Source organism: Cupressus sempervirens, chromosome 5 (assembly GCF_028749045.1).
Source record: "Cupressus sempervirens isolate cs-2001-9-10 chromosome 5, ASM2874904v1, whole genome shotgun sequence".
NCBI classification, from domain to species: Eukaryota; Viridiplantae; Streptophyta; class Pinopsida; order Cupressales; family Cupressaceae; genus Cupressus; species Cupressus sempervirens.
In genome coordinates, this window is record NC_143122.1 from 301,619,105 (window position 1) to 301,639,096 (window position 19,992).

Here is a 19,992-nt window from a genome sequence, read left to right on the forward strand (position 1 = left end):
TTTTGAAAATCAATTTCAAATTTCAATATCATGTCAATATTATATTAGTAATTTCATATTTCAATACAAGTGCCACATAGTGGCTTGCATTTGTAGTTTCCATTTAAGTTAAAAAAATTAAAAGTTAGAGAATAGCGAGTTGCCATAAGTTATACTATTTTAAGATTACAAATTTAATAGAGAATATTATACTTCTATTTCATATAATTTAATCAATAGTTGAATAAAATCAAACCATTAAATTAACAATGAAAATATTGAATTTTCATTGGTTCAAGTAAGAAAAATTAATCACTAAACAAGTGATTGCAATAGTATATTGCGTAGGAAAAATACAATAATGTCAATACTAGATATAGAAATGGACATCGAGACATATTCAAAGGACATGGCTTGGATAATTGCTGCCAAAATACACTACCAAATAAGCTTATTAGTAGACAAGTACGATTAGATAAATATACTATTTTTTGAAACAAGAGGATTTATTGGACCATTACAGGTTTAGCTTCAAAAATATTTGTAATTTAACAATATCTTAATAGATTTAAATAAATCAAAATACGTACTACAATGAGGCTCTCCAATTTACTCAAATAAATGATTAATAAATGAGTATGTGTAGGCCTAATCCTTAGTAATAAACCTTCTTAAAAGGTTTTACTAATAGATATTTGCAATGAATTAGTAGAAGATTTATGTACCCATAAATGTCATCAAATAGAAAGTATGGAATAAAATACTTTAAGAAATGATCACATTTGTCAGCTTATGTAAAGTGAGGAGTGTTAAAACTTTAAGAAATTAGGATGGCAAGAAATTTTTATGAGACAATTGTAAGAAATGTTGTTTTAGTGGAAGTAGAATGCTACTGGGGTTAGCTTCAATTGTGTTAAAGTGCTTGAGAGGAAGATTCATGTATACTACCTAACTGCCATCTCCTACAGGGCCATGAGTTGGCATGAAATATCCTACTTCACCAAACCAAGCGAAATGGTAGCTTGCAAACGTAGGCTTTCCCTATCCATAATCAACCTCATACAAAGGGAATTGTAGTCTAGAAGACACCATAACAGCAGGTCTGGATGACTCCACCTCATCTCCTCCACAGTAAATCTTGGCTAAGATAGGTGTTGGCTTTGTTATCTCTACAAAGTCAATCAAACTTTGAAAATGCTCCTCATTGTTGGAATATTAAATGCAAAGAGGTCGTTTGCCCCTCGAGCCAAATGCCCACCTACCATCCCTGATGACTTACACAACAATCATAAACATTAATGTGGTAGGTGAGTTTTGAAATCAGGAAAAGAGGGGGAAGAATATGACAAAAGGAATGTTTTTCATTTCATTCATTCACAGTGTGTGGATTCAATAGATCAGAGTTCAGTTACAAAGCAGAGCAGAGAAGGAAGAAGAAGAAAGTGATCAGTAGATCCAATCTCTCTCGTTGCACGTGTTTCCACTGTTCACTATGTAAGTTCGTTATTGTTGGATTTGTCCTATTGAAAAAATGATTGCTCCAAGCACCATTGTATGCAGCCATTAGAGCTACAAGTTTAAAGTTCATTGAAGTTTGAAGTTTTACAAGTTTTAGGGTTATTTTAGTGTTTTCTAGTTGAAGCCGAATGCTCCCAAATTTTGTAATGTTTTTTATCTCAGCTTAATAGAAGGCAAGCAGGCATACTTGAATCCATTTTTCTTCTTCTATTCTTTGCATTTGACAAGTTTGTTTAGAAGCTTCAAGCATTGGCTCTCTAGTTTTAATGGTGAAAGCACTCATGTTGAATTTTCTCTAAGTTATATTTTTCAATTTGTGTTGAGCTTACTCGACATCCATTGTTGTCGAGCAAACCTTTGTGTGTTGAGCTTACTCAGCTTCTTCTTGTGCTGAGCTAACTCAGCACCTATTGCCTATTGCTCGACACCTTCACGTGCTGAGCAACCTGTCACTCTGCACCTTCACGTGCCAAGAAAAGTGCCACTCAGCTCTTTCAAGTGCCGAGAAAAATTGGCACTCGGCAATTGTTTGTGCCAAGAGAATTTTTTTATAGTTGTGACTTATTTCTCACATGGTATCAGAGCTTTGAGGCCCCACATCCTTAGTGAGTTAGGGCATTTTTTTTCTTGGGATATTTGACATGGTAGTAGATACAAGAAAGATATGGAAGCAACCACCATCCTTTAATGGGAAAAATTATGATACATGGGCAAAGAAAATGAAGACCATAATGGTTGCAAATGACTTATGGGAGTTTGTAATTAATGGGTTCAATGATATAATAGACCCAACTCAGTATGCTGCTCTCACAAATGCATAGAAGACTCAACTGAAAGAGTCAAGGAGGAAAGATGCAAAGGCATTAAGTTTGATTGAAGCAACAATGACAGAGACAGTATTCCCAAAGATTGCAGTAGAAAATTATGCAAAGGAAGCATGGGATATCCTTGAGATGAACTTCAAGGGGACTACTAAAGTCCATAAAGTAAAGCTATAGAATATAAGGAGGGAGTTTGAGAAAGTTAAGATGAAGGAAAATGAATCAATTGCAGATTTAAGTTCAAGGACCTCCAATGTGATTAACCAAATGAAGTCAAATGGAGAAGACTATCAAGAGCAGAGGATAGTGGAAAATATATTGAGGAGTTTACCTCATAAATATGACAATTTGGTCATGACCATAGAAGAGGCAAAAGACCTCACTGTTTCGACAATGGATGAGTTGATGGGTACTCTTCAAACCCATGAGCATAGGATCAACCGATCTACATATTCTTCTTCTTCCCAAGAGAAAGAATTCAAGGCTTAGTCAAATTCAAGAGGAAGGGGGAGAGGAAGAAATGGTTCAGGTAGAAACTCTAGAGGCAGAGGCCGAGGTAATAGAGGACAAAGAAATGTTGTAGCAGAAAGCTCAAGAAGAGCAGATGGAGCAAGTAGCTCACAAAATACTTCAAGAGAATGTAAGGAAAACTACAACTCAAATAGGAGTAATGTAGAGTGCTACTACTATCATAAATATGGGCATTATGCAAGTGAATGATAGAAAAAGAAAAATGATCAGTCAGGATAAGCAAATGTGGCTGATGTGGACATGGGAAGTGGAAATAATGCCACTGCCTTCATCATGCGTAATGTTGGTGAAGAAGGAACCCATGGGGTTTGGTACCTTGATAGTGGATGTAGCAAACACATGAGTGGTAATGAAACCTTGTTTTCATTCATTGACAAGAGTTTCAAATCTGAGATTAAAATAGGTAATAATGGAACCTTACCAGTTGTGGGCAAAGGATCTATTATTGTCCACACCAAGCAAGGTGAGAAGAAGGAAATACCAAATGTGTATTTTGTCCCTTGTATGAATCACAATTTGATGAGAATCGGTCAGCTCATTCAAAATGGATACAAAGTGTTGATGGAGAATGATACGTGTGTCATTCATGAAAAGGATGGGAGCAGGAATTTACTTGCAGCAGTTCAAATGACAAATAACATAATGTTTCCCTTAAGGATTGAGACATGTTTCTCATCTCAAATTGGGGCTGCACCTCCCACACAATCAGCTCTAAGGAGTGTGATTGAAGACCCCTCATGGCTATGGCACATCAGGTATGGTCATCTTGGCTATGCTGGTTTAAATTTGTTGTCAAATAAAAGAATCGTAGAAGGTTTGCCACGAATAGGAAATTCATGTGACAAGTGTGAGGCTTGTATTTTGGGTAACCAACATAGGCTTCCCTTTAATTTTGGAAATTCTAGGAGGGCTAGATATCCATTAGAGTTAGTGCATATTGACCTAGTTAGTCCTATGCAAGTTACTTCCATTAGGGGGAGTACTTATTTCATGACATTCATTGATGATTTCAGTCATAGGACATGGGTGTATTTCTTAAAGAATAAATCTGAAGCATTTGATAAATTTGTAGAATTTAAAGCCCAGGCTGAAAGAGAATGTGGACACTATATCAAAGTCCTAAGATTAGATAGAGGAGGGGAGTATACCTCCAATTTTTTTGTAAATTTTTGCAGGAAACATGGCATAAAGTAAGAGCTCACAACCAGCTACACACCATAGCAGAATGGAGTGGCTAAAAGAAAAAATAGGACCATTGTCAAAATGGCAAGGAGCATGATGAAAGAGAAAGGTCTCCCAATTGAATTTTGGGGAGAGGCTATGGCAACAACAGTTTACCTAATTAATAGGTGTCCTACAAAGGCAATCCGTGATAGAATTCCAATGGAAGCATGGTCACGAGGAAGATGGATAGTTGAACACCTAAGGGTATTTGGATGTGTTGCATATGCACATGTGCCTAAAGAGAAAAGGCAAAAATTGGATGACAAAGGTGTGAAGTGCATCTTCACAGGATACAACTTACAATCAAAGGCCTACCGATTGTATGACCCATTGAACAACAAGATGACTCTCTCAAGAGATGTAGAATTTCTTGAAAATCATTCATGGTATGGACCAACTAATGAGTCACCCAGCACTTCAAGTAAAGTGTCAATTATGAGTGAAGAAGATGGTGATGTACAACAAGAAGAAGGAGCAAATAGAAGAAAAGGAAAGAAACCTCAGTCATTGTCGAGCTCCTCTAGGCATGACTGAGTGTTAGTGCTGAGTACTAGTGAAGACCAAACTAGTTGGCAAAGTAGTAGTAGTGAAGATTCTGATCCCACACTCTTTTCCCTATTACCAAGAAAGACTAAGATTCTTAGGGAGATATACCAAGATGAAAGGTATGAAGATTATGATGAGAGTGTTAATTTTGCATTATTTTCTCATAGTGATCCAATATATTTTGAAGAAGCTATTAAGGAGAAGAAATGGTGTAAGGCCATGGATGAGGAAATAGAAGCTATAGAAAGAAATGAAACATGAGAGCTAACTGAATTGTCTCCCAAGAAGCAAGTGATTGGAGTGAAATGGGTCTACAAGACCAAATGCAATGCTGAAGGCAAGATTGATAGGCATAAGGCAAGGCTGGTAGTCAAGGGCTACAAATAACAGTATGGTAGAGATTATGATGAGACATATGACCCGGTTGCAAGAATGGAAACCTTGCGTGCTGTCATAGCAATTGCAGATCAGCACAAATGGAAGGTATTTCAAATGGATGTGAAGTCTGCCTTCCTAAATGGTATACTGAAAGAAGAAGTGTATGTGGAGCAGCCACCTGGTTATGAAGTTGCAGATGAAGAACATAAAGTATATAGATTGAACAGAGCTCTTAATGGGCTCAAGCAAGCTCCAAGGGCATGGTATAGTAGGATTGACTCATATTTGATGAGCAATGGATTTAGCAAAAGCAATGGTGAGCCTACTCTCTACATCAAGGTAGCAAATAAAAATGTTTTGGTTGTTGTCTTGTATGTAGATGATTTGATTTTTACTGGTAATGACAAGGCTCTAATTGGTGAATTCAAAGAGGCCATGAAAAATGAATTTAAAATGATAGACCTAGGTCGCTTGAAATACCTTTTAGGCATGGAAGTAAAACAAATGCATGATGGCATCTTCATCTCTCAAGAAAAGTATGCAGGGCAGATCTTGGAGAGATTCAAAATGTAGAATAGTAAGGCAGCCCCCACACCAACAACAGTAGGTCTGAAGTTGAGCAAGGAAGACTCTAGCAAGAGAGTGGATCCAACACTATACAAGAGTATGGTTGGAAGTTTAATGTATTTGACTGCAACTTAGCCAGACCTAATGCATGTAGTAAGTTTGATTTCCAGATTTATGGAAACACCAAAGGATTCCAATTGACAAGAGGGAAAGAGGATCCTAAGGTATGTGAAAGGTACCAAGGGATTTGGGATTTTGTATACTACAGCAAATGAATTTAAGTTGGTGAGTTATAGTGATAGTGATTGGGCTAGAAGTATAGATGATAGGAAGAGCACTTCCGGATACATGTTTCATATGGGATCGGGTACAATTTCATGGGTATCCAAGAAGTAACCTATTGTTGCTCAATTTATAGCAGAGGTTGAATACATAGCAGCAAATATAGCAGCATGTCAAGCAATTTGGCTAAGGAGGATCTTGACAGATTTGAATGAAAGGCAAGAGGATGGAATCACAATTTATTGTGACAACATTTCATCAATTGTATTGTCCAAGAATCCAGTCTTCCATGGGAGAAGCAAACATATTGAGATCAGATATCACTTCATTAGAGAGTTGGTGGAGAATGGGGATATCAAGATGGAATTTTGTAAGTTTAAGCCGCAGCTAGTAGACATTTTTACCAAGCCATTAGGCATTGGAAATTTTGTACACCTAAGAGAGTGTCTTGGTGTGGTTGATGTGGATCAGCAGTGATCCTTGTTTGTTTGGCTCGGGAAAAAGGGGGAGTGTTGGAATATTAAATGCAAATAGGTCATTTGCCCCTAGAGCCAAATGCCCACCTACCATCCTCGACGACCTACACAACAATCATAAACATGAATGCAATAGGTGAGTTTTGAAATTATGAAAAGAGGGGGAAGAATATGACAAATGGAATGTTTTTCATTTCATTCATTCACAGTGTGTGGATTCAAAAGATCAGAGTTTAGTTGCAAAGCAGAGCAGAGAAGGAAGAAGAATAAAGTGATTAGCAGATCCAATCTCTCCACTTGCACGTGTTTCGCTTGTTCACTATGTAAGTTCTTTATTGTTGGATTTGTCCTGTTGAAGGAATGATTTCTCCAGGCACCATTGTATGCAACCATTAGAGCTGCAAGTCTAAAGTTCATTGAAGTTTGAAGTTTTACAAGTTTTAGGGTTGTTTTAGTGTTTTTTAGTTGAAGCTGAATGCTCCCAAATTTTGTAATGTTTTTAATCTCAGTTGAATAGAAGGCAAACAAGCATACTTGAATCCATTGTTCTTCTTCTATTCTTTGCATTTGACAAGTTTTTTTAGAAGCTTCAAACATTGGGTCTCTAGTTTTAATGGTGAAAGAATTCACATTGAAATTTCTCTAAGTTATATTTTTTAGTTTGAGCCGAGCTCACTCGGCATCCATTGTTGTCGAACAACCCTTTGTGTGCCGAGCTTACTCAGCTTCTTGTTGTGCCGAGCTAACTCAACACCTACTACCTGTCACTTGGCACCTTCACGTGTCGAGAAACCTATGACTCGATACCTTCACGTGCCGAGAAAACTACCACCGGCTCCTTTAAGCACCGAGCAAAACTGGCACTCGACAATTCTTTGTGCCGAGCGATTGTTTTATGGTTGTGACTTATTTCTCATCCTCATTTGTTGCACTTTGTATTGCATCATGAATTAACCTTGCACTCCAGCAAAGTGATTTGGCTTTTACACAATGGGCTTGGGTTTTAGCAAAGGGCAAGCTTATAACATTGACAAAGTAGTGAGGAGAAACCCCAATGTTCCTTAAGCATGGCCGACCATCTACAACTATTCCTATCTTGCAATTCACTGTGTCCTCCACATTCTCGGTGCATATTAGGAGCTTCCATAATTAAGCACTGAATGCCTCTAATTTGGTGTACTTGCTACCATTCTTGTTTGCATTCAATTGGAGACCCATAATCTTCTTCACATCTATATAGTAAATTCTACTTGCTAAACAAGTTGGGTGAGGATTCTCTTGGCTGGATTCTTGTGCAATATGCCTCACATACATGTTTTTAATTTGAGGACATGAGTAAGCATGGGGATCTCTAGGGCATAATATGGAGCATGTAATGCTTGGATTGGGAAACATAGACGACTCATTTCTACACACCTTTGCCCAACTCATGAAAAACATGTTAGCGGAGTATGCATCTACAACTCTGTGGTCAAATGTGCATCCAACAAGAATACCACCACAACTGAGCTCAGTAACCCGCAAATACTCAATATGGTTAAGCTCCTGAAAATAAGTAAATTTTTACTATTTAACACTTTTAATATAGAAATGAAGTCTTAGAGTGTGATGTTTAAATAGTGCAGATGTTTTCTGTCAAATCTTTTACCTGAACAGAAAAGATAGAATGCCAGCTTCTTGAAAGAGCTCTAAAAGTAAAGGTAAGTGTTCCCCATACAGATTCATCAAGGCTATATAAATTTAGCTGAGAAATATAAGTTGTAGCGTAAGCTTGGGTCAAACAAATACCTTTGCCATTGCAATGGACCTCTGCTAGATCAATGCTATCTATCATCAATCTTCTTGTAAAAACATAATATGACACCAACACTTTTGAGAGGGATGTCTTTAGATGAAACAATGCTAATGAAAAAGTCCTAGGAGAGGTATTTTTATAGCAAAAATATACATGAACGAAAATTGGAGGAATAATGAGATCTAGATTTGACAAGGGAAGCACTTGCTGCTGCATTGGAAGGGTAGACACTATAACTTCTTTTTTAACAATCTTCAAATGATAATATTTGGAAATGTATGGCTTAAGAGAAGCCATCTCAACACAACCTCAAATGATTTTCTTGACTAATGCAAATTTCTTTCAATGTAAATTGAAATTTCTCAACCTTGAAAAAAAATTTCTCACTAATGTAGATGATGGTTGTCCAATTTTAAAAAAACTTCTTCAAACAAAGAACAAGCTTCAATATCATAGCCTCCAACAAACTTCTTGACCAATACAATTTTCAATGACCCTACCTCAAATAATTCTTTCCACCAATGCAAACTCAATAAAACAACTCCAAACAAACAACTTCACTAGCGCAAACTTTAATAGTACAACCTCACACAAGCTTCTTTCACCAATGTAATATCAATGGCACAACTTCAAATAAGCTTCTTCACCAATAGCAGTACAAGTGCATACTTCCTTGGTTTACTACTTGTCAAGCTAACTCCAACCCATTAAATACACAACATAGAAAAAGTTAAGCACAAGAATTGTGCCGGCAATCATTTTGGCTGAGCATATCTCTCAGTCCATGTACATGATTGAAATACCTCTAAAGAGTGAGATTTCTATCAGTCAATATACATAATTGAAATGCCTCTAAAGAGTGATATTTCTATCAGTCCATGCACATGATTGAAATGCCTCTAAATAGTTAAATTATCAAGTGGATTAGATAATGATAATTGGAACAACTAGACACATTGTTAGATATATTACAAAATTTAATACTAAGCCTATTAAAGAAATATAGAAGTCATTATATCATTATTATTCAATAGTTTGTTACTATTAAAAATAGTTATTTATGTATTTGTTATATACATTAGTATATAATAATTTGTGTAATCCAACAATTTCAAAAGCTTATTAAAATAATTTATATACATTAGCACATGGCTATTGACAATGGACAAAACTGTATTTACAAGATGGTTCGAAAGACAAATTTTTATAATTATTTTTTATCTGACCACTTGAAAGATAAATTAACAGTTTGAATTTGTTGGAATATTAACTGCAGATGGTTGTTTCTCCTTGGAGCCAAATGCCCACCTACAATCCCTGGCGACCTGCCAACAGTCATAAACATTTATTTTGTTAGGTGAGATTTTGAAATTGAAAATGAGGGGGAAAATATTTTGCCAAAGACAAAAAGGAATGTTTTGTCATTCATTCATAGATTTAGAGATCTAGAGAGACAGAGAGAGTTCAGCAGAGCAGAGAAGTTGTAGAGAAAAGGTAAAAGGAGGTGATCAGCAGATCAATTTTTTGCAGAGATAGAAGGAGTTTATTTCATGACTATAGTAGCATGTGCCTCTTTGTGTCATCTTGTAAGTTCATAGTTTTTTGTTTTGATTCAACCCTTTGAAGCAGTGATTGCTCTAGGTATTGTAGTATGCAACCATTAGAGTTGTAAGTTTGAAGTTTTTTCAATTTGAAGTTTTAGGGTTATTTTAGGGTTTTCTAGTTGAAGCCGAATGCTCCCAGATTTTTGTAATGATTTAATACAAGTTGAATAGAAAGCAAGTAGACATGCTTGAATCCATTTGTCTCCTTCTATTCATTGCATTTGAAAAGTTTTATTTAGAAGCTTCAAGTTTTGGATTTCTGGTTTTAATGGTGAAAGTTGTTCACATTATAAATCATCACTCGGTGAAGTCTTGTTAAAAAATCTTATCTCTGTTGTCTCTAATGAGTTCACTTGGTATCTTCATCTACTGAGCTCCACTCTCTAGTGGCTTCTGAGTTCACTTGATAATTGCATTGCCTATCGAGTTCACTTGATAATCTCACCCTGCATTGGCTACCGAGTTCACTCGGAATTCATCTACCGACCTCACTCAGTATCTAGTGTTTAACGAGTTGCTCTTCATTTTTTGAGTTCACTCGGCACTCTCCTGCCACTCGATTTATTAAAGTGTTGAGCAATTTTTGGCACTCAGTAATAGTTTGTGCCGAGTAAAATTTAGGGGTTGTGAAATTTTAGGTTTAGGGTTGTGAGTTGTGAATTTAATTTTTAATATTCCTCACATGGTATCAGAGCTTTGAGGCCCCACATCCAAAGTGAGTTAGGGAATTTTTTTTCTTGGGATATTTGACATGGCAGGAGATGCAGGAAAGATATGGTAGTAACCACCACCATTCCATGGGCAAAACTATGATACATGGGCAAAGAAGATGAAAACCATAATGGTTGCTAATGATTTGTAGGATTTTGTGGTTAATGGATTCAATGATGTGACATACCTAGCTTAGTATGCTACTCTCACAAATGCACAAAAGACTCATTTGAAAGAGTCAAGGAGGAAGGATGCTAAGGCATTAAGTTTGATTGAAGTAGCAATAATAGAGACTGTATTCCCAAAGATTGCAGGAGCAAATTATGCAAAGGAAGCATGGGATATCCTTGAGACAAACTTCAAGGGGACTGATAAAGTCCGTACAGTAAAGCTACAAAATATAAGGAGGGAGTTTGAGAACCTTCATATGAAGGAAAATGAATCAGTTGCAGATTTTAGTTCAAGGACCTCCAATGTGATTAACCAACTGAAATCAAATGGAGAAGACTATCAAGAGAAAATGATAGTGGAGAAGATATTGAGGATTTTACCTCATAAATATGACAATTTGGTCATGACCATAGAAGAGGCAAAAGACCTCATTATTTTGGCAATGGATGAGTTAATGGGTACACTTCAAACCCATGAGCATAGGATCAATAGATCTGTATCTTCTTCTTCCCAAGAGCAAGCATTCAAGGATCAGTCAAATCCAAGAGGAAGGGGGAGAGGAAGAAATGGGTCAGGCAGAAACTCAAGAGGCAAAGGCCGAGGTAATGGAGGACAAAGAAATGTTGCAGTAGAAAGCTCAGGAAGAGTAGATGGAGCGAGTAGCTCACAAAATACTTCAAGAGGAGGTCAGAAAAACTACAACTCAAATAAGAGTAATGTAGAATGCTAATACTATCATAAATATGGGCATTATGCAAGTGAATGTTGGAAGAAGCAAAATGATCAATCAGGACAAGCAAATGTGGTTGATGTGAACATGGGAAGTGGAAACAATGCCACTGCCTTCATCATGTGTCATTCAAGAGAAGGATGGGAGCAATAACTTACTTGTAGCAATTCAAATGACAAAGAACAGAACATTTCCCTTGAGAATAGAGACATGTTTCTCATCTCAAGTTGGTGCTACACCTCCCACACAATCAGCTCTAAAGAGTGTGATAGAAGACCCCTCACGACTATGGCACCTCAGGTATGGTCATCTTGGCTATGTTGGTTTAAATTTATTGTCAAATAAAAGAATGGTAGAAGGTTTTCCACGCATAGGAAATTCATGTGACAAGTGTGAGGCTTGTATTTTGGGTAAGCAACATAGGCTTCCCTTTAGTTTTGGAAATTCTAGGAGGGCTAGATATCCATTAGAGTTAGTGCATACTGACCCAGTCAGTCCTATGAAAGTTACTTCCATTGGGGGGAGTACTTATTTCATGACATTTATTGATGATTTCAGTCCTAGGACATGGGTGTATTTCTTAAAGAATAAATCTAAAGTATTTGATAAATTTGTAGAATTTAAAGCCCAGGCTAAAAGAGAATGTGGACACTATATCAAGGTCCTAAGATCAGATAGAGGGGAGTATACCTCCAATTCTTTTGTAAATTTTTGCAAGAAACATGGCATAAAGAAAGAGCTCACAGCTAGCTATACACCACAACAGAATGGAGTAGTTGAAAGAAAAAACAAGACCATTGTTGAAATGGAAAGGAGCATGATGAAAGAGAAAGGTCTCCCAACTGAATTTTGGGGAGAGGCTGTGGCAACAATAGTTTACCTAATTAATAGGTGTCCTACAAAGGTAGGCCGTGATAGAATTCCAATGGAAGCATGGTCACGAGAAAGATGGATAGTTGAACACCTAAGGGTATTTGGATGTGTTGCATATGCACATGTGCCTAAAGAGAAAAGGTAGAAATTGGATGACAAAGGTGTGAAGTAAATCTTCACAGGGTACAGTTCAAAATCAAAGCCATACAAATTGTATGACCCATTGAACAACAAGATGACTCTTTCAAGAGATGTGAAATTTCTTGAAAACCAGTCTTGGTATGGTTCAATTGATGAGTCATCGAGCACTTCAAGTAAAGTGCCAATTATAAGTGAAGAGGATGCTGATGAACAACAAGAAAGAGCAGATAGAAGAAGAGGCAAGCATCCTCAGTCATTATCTAGCTCCTCTAGGCATGACTGAGTGTCAGTGCCAAGTAGCAGCAGTGAAGATTCTGATCCCACACTCTCCTCTCTGTTACCAAGAAAGACCAAAAGTCTTAGGGAAATATACCAAGATGAAAGGTATGAAGATTATGATGAGAGTGTTAATTTTGCATTATTTTCTCATAGTGATCCAATATATTTTGAAGAAGCTATTAAGGAGAAAAAATGGTGTAAGGCCATGGATGAGGAGATAGATGCTATACAAAAGGAATGAGACATGGGAGCTAACTGAATTGCCTCCCAAGAAGCAAGTGATTGGAGTGAAATGGGTCTACAAGACCAAATGTAATGCTGAAGGCAAGATTGATAGGCATAAGGCAAGGCTAGTAGTCAAAGGCTACAAACAACAGTATGGTAGAGATTATGATGAGACATATGCTTCGGTTGCAAGAATGGAAATCGTGCGTGCTATCATAGCAATTGCAGCTCAACACAAGTGGAAGGTATTTCAAATGGATGTGAAGTTCACCTTCCTAAATGGTTTATTGAAGGAAGAAGTATATGTGGAGCAGCCACCTGGTTATGAAGTTGCAGGTAAAGAACACAAAGTATATAGATTGAACAGAGCTCTTTATGGGCTCAAGCAAGCTCCAAGGGCATGGTACATCAGGATTGAGTCATATTTTATGAGCAATGGCTTTAACAAGAGCAATGGTGAGCCCACTCTTTACATCAAGGAAACAAATGGAAATGTTTTGATTGTTGTCTTATATGTAGATGATTTAATTTTTACTGGTAACGACAAGGATCTAATTGGTGAGTTCAAAGAGGCCATGAAAAATGAATTTGAAATGACAGACCTAGGTCTCTTGAAACACTTTCTAGGCATAGAAGTAAAACAAATGCATGATGGAATCTTCATCTCTCAAGAAAAGTATGCAGGGCAGATCTTGGAGAGATTCAAAATGCAGAATAGTAAGGCAGCCCCCACACCAACAACAATAGGTCTGAAGTTGAGCAAGGAAGACTCTAGCAAGAGAGTGGATCCAACACTATACAAGAGTATGGTTGGAAGTTTAATGTATTTGACTGCAACTCAGCTAGACCTAATGCATGCAGTAAGTTTGATTTCTAGATTTATGGAAACACCAAAGGATTCCCATTGGCAAGCGAGAAAGAGGATCCTAAGGTATGTGAAAGGTACCAAGGGATTTGGAATTTTGTATATTGCAACAAATGAATTCAAGTTGGTAGGTTATATTGATAGTGATTGGGCTGAAAGTTTAGATGATAGGAAGAGAACTTTCAGATACATGTTTCATATGAGATCAGGTGCAATTTCATGGGCATTCAAGAAGCAACCTATTGTTGCTCAATCTATAGTAGAGGTTGAATAGATAGCAGCAAATGCAGCAGCATGTCAAGCAATTTGGCTAAGGAAGATCTTGACAGATTTTAATGAAAGGCAAGAGGATGGAACCACAATTTATTGTGACAAAATCTCATCTATTGCATTGTCCAAAAATCCAGTCTTCCATGGGAGAAGCAAACATATAGAGATCAGATATCACTTCATCAGAGAGTTGGTGGAGAATGGGGATATTAAGATGGAATTCTGCAGGCTTGAGCAGCAACTAACAAACATTTTCACAAAACCATTAGGCATTGGAACTTTTGTACACCTAAGAGAGAGTCTTGGTGTAGTTTATTTGGATCAGCAGTGATCCTTGTTTTTTTGGCTCGGGGCAAAGGGGGAGTGTTGGAATATTAATTGTAGATGGTCGTTTCTCCCTGGAGCCAAATGCCCACCTACCATCCCTGGTGACCTGCCAACAGTCATAAACATTTATTTTGGTAGGTGAGATTTTGAAATAAAAAATGAGTGGAAAAATATTTTGCCAAAGAAAAAAAGGAATGTTTTGTCATTCATTTGTAGATTCAAAGATCCAGAGAGACAAAGAGAGTTCAGTAGAGTAGAGAAGTCGCAAAGAAAAGGTGAAAGGAAGTGATCAGTAGATCAGTTTGTTGCAGAGAAAAAAGGAGTTTATTTCGTGACTGCAGTAGCCCATGCCTCTTTGTGTCATCCTATAAGTTCATAGTTTTTTGTTTTGATTCGACTTGTTGAAGCAGTGATTGCTCTAGGCATTGTAGTATGCATCCATTAGAGCTGTAAGTTTGAAGTTTAAAGTTTGAAGTTTTTTCAGTTTGAAGTTTTAGGGTTATTTTAGGGTTTTTTGGTTGAAGACGAATGCTCCTAGATTTTTGTAATGATTTTATCCAAGTTGAATAGAAAGCAAGCATACATACTTGAATCCATTTGTCTCCTTCTATTCATTGCATTTGAAAAGTTTTATTTGGAAGCTTCAAGTTCTGGATTTCTGGTTTTAATGGTGAAAGTTGTTCACATTATAAATCATCACTTAGTGAAGTCTTGTTAAAAGATCTTATCTCTGTTGTCTCTATCGAGTTCACTTGGTATCTTCATCTACCGAGCTCCACTCTCCAGTGGCTACCGAGTTCACTCGATAATCGCATTGCCTACCGAGTTCACTTGATAATCGTAGTGCCTACCGAGTTCACTCGGTAATCACACCCTACATTGGCTACCGAGTTCACTCAGAATTCATCTACCGACCTCACTCGATATCTAGTGTTTACTGAATTGCTTTTCATTTGCTGAGTTCACTCGACACTCTCCTACCACTCGATTTATTAAAGTGCTGAGCAATTTTTGGCACTCGGTAATAGTTTGTGCTGAGTAAAATTTAAGGGTTGTGAAATTTTAGGTTTAGGGTTGTGAGTTGTGAATTTAATTTATAATATTTCCCACAAAATTCATAAATCTTTTTGTACTATTATTGATACATAAGCTGTGATAAATTCAAGCCCCCACACACTAAAATACAAAATTTATTTCAGTCTCACTTGATTTAATTTGAACTCTGAATTTTGTCCCATAAAGAATAAACCATTTCACATGCCAAACTACAAAATGAGTTTAAGCATTGTTCTAGATATTTAAGTTAAAAATTCTACTTTGTGATGTATGAGCACCAATTAGTAGTTATTTTGTATATTCATTTTTTACATTTTAAAACTATTTACCAGTCATATACATAACTTAATAAAGTTATTCTGTGTTAGGGAGTTCAATATTTGTAGGACATCAGCTATTACTCCATGTTTATCTTTTTTAAATACCTGATTTTAACATGAGGGTAATCATTACGATGTAAAGAGATTCAATTATATTTAACAGAAAAAAATATTGAACAAGTGGCTCTAAAATATAAACTTTTATAATTATTTTCAATATTTAATGCATATAATAATATAATAAATTAATATATGGTAATTTGTATGTGTAGTATATTAATATAACTAGATTTTCACAATTCATGATATATGCAAATGTTTGTTTGGGTGTGATTGTGTTACAATTTTTTACCATCAATGTTTCCAATCATACTCAATAATCCATCAAGAGACTTGGTATTCTTTTATCCTCATGATGGATCATCATGTATCCTAGCATTCTTTCATCTTGATGATGGATCACGAGTATGATTTGAAGCATTGTCAATAAAAAATTGCAAGATAATGACACCCAGACAAGCATTTACATATGTGTATTATATTATTGATGGTGGGCAAAATGCATGTAAAATGTAAAAAAATTCATCTTTTATATTAGTGCTTATAATAATTACATGTTAATATAAAATACAATAATGATTGCTTCCACCTTTGCATCTACTCCCTTTCCATTGGGTGACTCTAGCTTAGGTGCTTCTCGATAGTTTTGTACTCAAGATCCGTTGGGTGTGGGAGTTTTTCTATTGGGTGGTATTGCTTCTATGATCCCCTTCTTCTTGTATGTCTTCCTATGGTGTGTTAGGTGTGAGAGACTTTATTTTACTCTTTGGTCTATCTGGTTGGTTTGGAGGGTGCAAGTAATGATTTGGACATTATTTATCCAAATCAAAATAGGGTATTTGATGGAGCTATGCATTTTGGACACACTTCATAGAGACTTGATACTATAGTTGTGCCCCAAAACCCTCTTACTGATGGACATAGATTTTCTAGTGTTGCAAAGTCTGTTGCTACTATCCTTTCAAAGGATAAATCTTGACCCATGGCTTGTGCTAAGATATTGCTTATGGTGGTGTATGGCCCAAAAGTGGTGGATAATGTAAATTTTTATCAACATTGTGGGTTGGTTCATATATTCATTGTCTTTTGGCCCTCTCTTCTTGGTCTACAACTCTAGGTGTCTAATTCATGGATATCTTTAGTCTCAAGTAACATTGAGCTTCCTTTATGTCAAAGGATTTTTAATTACTTCTTTTACTTCTTCCAATGCATGTGATTTGGTGTTGAGAAAGCTATGGATGTGGGAGATTCACTCTCTCGATCAAACCCTGGATAAACTCCATTAACACTCTCACTCTCTATAGTTTTCCCAATCTTCCATTACATTTTTTGGAAAAATATTTGTTTGAGGCCAATAGTAATTCTATTTTTCATTTTCTAAAGATGAATGATGTGATGATTGCAATGGGTCTCTCTTCCTTTTTTCACATTTTTTTTGACATTGACATATCCATAACTCTCACTGGGGAGGTAGTTCTCATGGTGGGGGACATTTCATGGGATCAACTAGTGGACCATGTTGGCCTCACCTTTTGGTGTTAGTGATGCTTCTCCTTTGGTCATTTGGCTATAGATTATTTTGTTGCACATGAAAGAGGCATTGCCACTTGGTGGAGGGATGCAAATGATGATCATATAACCATTTGGTGCATCTAACTTTTCCTCTCACATCTCTTCAAAGAGAGTTTGGCATGGTTTCTTGTCCCTGGTGAAAATTTTCCTAGGATTCATCACGGTTTCAATAGAGAAGCAACAAATGAGGTGTGACAGGGCTTGGTGTAGGCACTCATTCAACTGATTACCTATGAAGGAAGGGATAAAAGGTTTCATTCCCACATTTTTCCCTTGCTAAATAATTTTTGGAGGAATGCTGCTTTTAGTTTCCCATTTTGGATTTACTCTTGTCTTTCTTTGCCTATGGAAAACTATAAAGTGAAAGGTTCCTTGCCCAAACATAAGATCTTTTATTTAGACTTTATGAATTCCACTAGAATTTAACCCTTCAATCCTCCCCTCACCTTGTGCTTGAGCTGAGAAAGAAGGTTAAAGATAGATTGGACCCCATACAACTCTTCTCAATATTTTAACCCTTATCTCTAGCATTCACCTTATATCCGCCCTCCCCTATTGTGAATTTAAGGTACTTGGGAGACCCTCAATAATGTAAGGAGTTCGAAGAGTCGTAACTTTTGACTCAAATTTGGGTTTTCTTAGATTTTTTTGGGTTTTTTTTCAAAATCTATAGTTGAGGTGGATTCCAACTTAGCCAACTTTGTTGGGGCCATTTTGATTTATTTTTCAAGCACCAGAAATTCCATCTTGACCTTCGAATTCCAGTTTTAAAATATCTTAGGTGATTTTAAATTTTTTCTGCTTTGTAGTAACTTCAAAATTTCTTTCTAAATTATGGAGTTTAGTTGGAAATTTGCCTTTATGGTTTAAAGGGTAGTTATAGGAAACTTCAAATTTTCTTTCGAAGGTTTTTTAGAAATTACCAAAAATGGCATATTTTTCCAGTTGTCAAAATTTGCCAAATTTGAAAATTTCTCGTTTTCTCTTTTTTGAGTTAGTTGTTATTTAATGGAGTTAGAAATCCATGTAGAAACAATTTTCAGTAATAAACAATGTAGAGTTTGAATCAATATTGGGTTTTTTCATGATTATTAATTTATCTGTGAATTGAGATCAGTGTGCTACATCATTTGGTATCAAAGCCACAAGATGGCTGGGAGAGGAAGAGGAAGAGGAGGCATTTCCCAGTTTCAAAGAATCATATTGGACTTGCAAAGGCAGATTGAGGAGCTTACTGAAAGAGTTGATAATCAAAGAACAGAAAATGATAATGTATTGGAGGAAGAAATAGACGAAGGAAGCAGTGATCGAATGGAGGGAAATGTAGAAGATGAAGCTAAGGAGCTAGCATAAATGAGCTATGAAGACAAACTCCTAAGGGCTTTAGAAGGAAAGAACATTGATGGTATCAAAATTGAAGTCTCAGAATATGTTGGTAGCCTTAAAGCAGAAGAATTGATAGATTGGTTAAATGAGATGAGTAAATTTTTTGACTGGAAGCCCATGATAGAGGAAAAGAAGATTAAGTTTACATGCATGAAATTAAAAGGTCATGCCATGATCTAGTGGGATCATCTCCAAAAGGAGCAGGTGAAGAAAAACAAGGACAAGATCAAGACATGGAGTAACATGGAAAAGAAATTGATGGAAAAATTCTTGCCTATAGTTTGTTCTCAAACTCTCTTTCATAGGTTCCAAAATCTGAAGGAGAACTTTTCTTCTATGCAAGAATACACAAATGAATTCTATAAGCTATCCATACATATAGAACATCAAGAAGATGATGAGCAGATGGCGGCTAGGTATATAAATGGTTTAAAATTCACCATCCAAGATGAGTTGAGCATGCACCATGTAATGTCTCGTTTGGAATGTACCTCAAAATCACTCTTAGTTTTCACTTTAGAGTTTTATGAATAGCTTTAGTGTTCCTTCTTTATTTGAAAATGTATAGAATTTGTATTTATTTTCAATCAATTCCAAATTCTTGAATTATATATATATATATATATATGAGATAAGGATTTTGGTATTTAAGATAAGATAAATTTGAAATTAGGAATCTATCCTAATAACATATCAAGTTGTTCTCCTCCTTTACTTATAGCTTCATGCCTCTTTATATATTGGTGAGTCAACTTGATTATTAAAAATATGACTCACCTTGTACGCTGGTGCCTATGTCACCATGTGACTGCCACTGTACCTGGCGAAGGTCCACATCTGAGCTGCGGCGTTGACTGCTATCCTCCTCTCATTCCATGCTTGTTTTTAACCCAATTCACTTTAATACTAATCCTGACACTCTCCTTGCTCCAAGTTTTATCAATGAACGTATTCTTCCCTCTGTCCACATCTTGACTACGAATGGAATGTATTACGTTGTCCTTCGTACGTACCTTGATGCCGATGCTAACACTTTTCTTGTTCCACGCAATTATTAGCGAGTTCGATGTGTTCCTTAATGGCGTTGATGAATCTGATCTCCCCTCAACGTAATTCGGTCTATAAACTGATCCTCCTCCTTCGATGAGTGTGTGTTCTTAATATTCTCCAGTGATGTCTTTATTCTTACTAACACGTGCGTCTATTTTCGATGCTCAATGCTTAACCATGCAAACACTTACCTGCCTATGTTGTAATGTCTGATCTCCTAGGCAGCTGTTTGCTA

At 36.4% G+C, this 19,992-nt stretch overlaps 2 pseudogenes; both read right to left on the bottom strand.

Annotated features, from left to right (window-relative positions):
• The window catches only part of LOC149555776 (isoeugenol synthase 1-like), an 81,751-nt pseudogene that overhangs the window by 49,931 nt on the left and 11,828 nt on the right, over nucleotides 1–19,992 (bottom strand).
• Nucleotides 805–8,414, bottom strand: LOC149555778 (coniferyl alcohol acyltransferase pseudogene; annotated as a pseudogene).